This window comes from Electrophorus electricus, chromosome 6, assembly GCF_013358815.1.
Source record: "Electrophorus electricus isolate fEleEle1 chromosome 6, fEleEle1.pri, whole genome shotgun sequence".
Classification (NCBI taxonomy): domain Eukaryota; kingdom Metazoa; phylum Chordata; class Actinopteri; order Gymnotiformes; family Gymnotidae; genus Electrophorus; species Electrophorus electricus.
In genome coordinates this window covers 10,811,618-10,814,314 of record NC_049540.1, presented here as the reverse complement: position 1 = coordinate 10,814,314, position 2,697 = coordinate 10,811,618, and the positions used below count along the sequence as shown (strand labels likewise).

The 2,697-nt window shown below is 38.5% G+C and overlaps 1 long non-coding RNA gene across 1 annotated transcript; it reads left to right on the top strand.

Moving 5' to 3' along the window:
• Positions 1-669: 669 nt before the first annotated feature.
• On the top strand, positions 670-1,744 carry LOC113570256. The gene is made up of 3 exons (XR_003409878.2): positions 670-816; positions 1,049-1,153; positions 1,273-1,744. It is a non-coding gene; the product is annotated as an uncharacterized LOC113570256 (long non-coding RNA).
• Positions 1,745-2,697: the final 953 nt, after the last annotated feature.

The window sequence follows — 2,697 nt, the reverse complement described above, 5'->3', positions numbered from 1 at the left end:
ATGCACAGATACATTTGTGAGGTAGGAGCCATGTAGTTTGGAACTAACTTAGGAAGCATTTTATTTTAAATGTGTGCCTTCCATGTACAGATTTTAGGTTTTAAATATGATCTTCATATCCAAATCTGATCATTGACATTGTAATTACTGGTAGTTGACTGAACAGTTAAAATAACTGGTTGATCTCATAAGGAAAGGGGACTCCTAAAGGAAATGTAGGACTCTGCCCTTGACCCCTGGTATATAACCTACCCACAAATCTAAGGCATGTCATTGCTTGTTTTTAACAAGTTACATGGTAAAAGTTTATTTAGTTATAAATGGTGTGATAAAATTTTGATATACTACATACTCATGCCTCTGTCCACATCTTTTCTGCTCAAGAATTGCTCTACAAGTTATTAAGGAAAAGACTTCAGAACATAAGGACTCCAAAAAAGACACAAGGGCCTACACCACAGAGAAAATGAAAATGAAGACACCTGGATTTTGAGGGTGATGATGGTGATTCAAGTGCATCTATTGTAGATTCAGCAGGAAGCACTGCATCAAGCATCACTTTAGACAAAGGAAGAGAGAGGAAGAACCAGTACATCCTCTTCTTTTGAACTTTACCTTTTTTAGATGAGAATTTTGTATGTGTGCTTTTTTCTTCCCCATCTAGGGTATGGACGAACTGTGTAGGCTCCTTGACAGAGGTAATCCTCCCTTAATTCCTGAACTGAAGACCTGCTCTGAGATGAGAGCTTTCTTGGCAAAGCTCAGTTCTATGGGGTTTTTAAAAAGGTTTGAATCCACCAACAACACAGGATGAAGGTAAGAAAAATACCTTGCTGTTCAACTTGAAGATATGAACTTGATATGAAATGTGATCTCAAATTTGTTCAAGTTTGTCATTTCAGTAAAGGCTTCTGAAGTTCCCAAAATCCTCACAATTCCCAAAATGCTTGTACTGAACTTTATTAATTTAACATTTTTTGTGCATGCCTTCACTTATCAAAATTAATTTGCTAACTTCAGTAAATCATATGAGACTTTTGCATTAAAGTGACATGCTCCATAACCATGATCAAAGCTGTGCCCAAGACATTCCCATCACCTGTGGCCCCAACTAAAAGGACAAGGAAGTAATGTGATGGTGCACATTCTTGAGGTAAGAAATATGTATTAATGCTTAAGGATTTAATATTCGTGACTGAGAGAAAAAGAGGTGTGAGAATCAATAACAAGATGAGGTAAACCTTAAATTGTTTTTTCTCGTTGTATTTCCAGCCCACAGCAAACCTAAACTCTTTCCTCCAAAGAAGATCCATCACCACTCCTGCCTAACTTGTTTGCGAATGTAACTGCACGCTGGCCACTTGGTGTACACCTCTCTAAAAGAGAACATCCACACAGGTGTGCTCTACCTTATATCATACTATTGGTTATGTTCATCTAACATACCCAAAGTGCATTGCAACATTCTTGTCAGTGCTTTAGAGAGAAGTTTTAAGGGAGGCAGTTCACGATGGGTATGAAACTACCTACTACAAGAAAAAAACAAACCAAAAAACAAAACGATTTCAGAATGGAAAACGTTCACAGGGGAGTAGTGAAAAGGTTCAGGATGTGTTCCTATGACCTCCATATTCCTCTGCAGTAGCTTTCAGTTTAGGACGTTGTTTTGATGCTTCTTTTATTTTTTCTGTTGTTGAGTGAAACTTTGTTCCATTGGTGTGGGAATATTAAATGTGTGACTTGAGGCTTGAAGTGCTCTTTGAATATTAACCATTTCAACTCTAACTCTGTTCAAGGTGGAATGCCACTACATGTTTTGATCATTGGCCCACAGACCCATTTTTCAGGATATATGGTATTGCTCACTGTACACATCTGAGCATCTTCTACAGATGTAGTATCCATGTAGAACAACACTGAAAATGAATGTTTTAATTTGTAATAATAGCCATTCTCTTAGTTTAAGAAGGTCCTATTTGTTATAGAATAACACGTGGTATAACAAGTTAACTTGATTTCAGTTGTCTTGAGATTTGCGGTGAGCAGTACATAACCACATAAGCAATTGATTTATTTGTCGTAGTCCTTTTCCGAACAAGTGTTCTGGATTTTAAAAAACTGTCTAATAATTATGTATTTGCTACACATGTTGTCTTATTTTGAGCTGTTACCACCACCATACCCTCTGTCTACACTGAAAGTGTTCTACCTTCTAACTAGATATCCACACTTAAAACAGCGTATATTATACAATCTTGAGTTTTCAACAGGTGTCTCTGACACAGCTTGTTCTGAACTAAACTTCTGAGATGGATGTATGTGTACGTGTATACATAAATATGTGAGGATGTGCATACCGTACAGAGACGCAGCATTGCGGAGAATGAGCGTTTAAGCGCCTTTAAACACTGAATGTAGTAGAGATGCACCACCTTATCCCACCCATCTACTTACGCGAGATCTATGCGGAAGAAAAATTCAACACCTCGCCAGCCTTCCGGCGTCCTGTCAAGTTTGAGCTGTCACCATCGACGGAGTCGTCCCAACATTTCCATGTTTGTAGTCACTGAATCTGGGCAGGTAAAAAAGAAGTCCTTTCTTACAAATCGAACCTGCTGTTCCCGTCCCAACCGACGATAGACTCCAAACCTTCACCAGCTTCATGGAGACGTTTGTCGTCTATGATCTGCTTCGGGG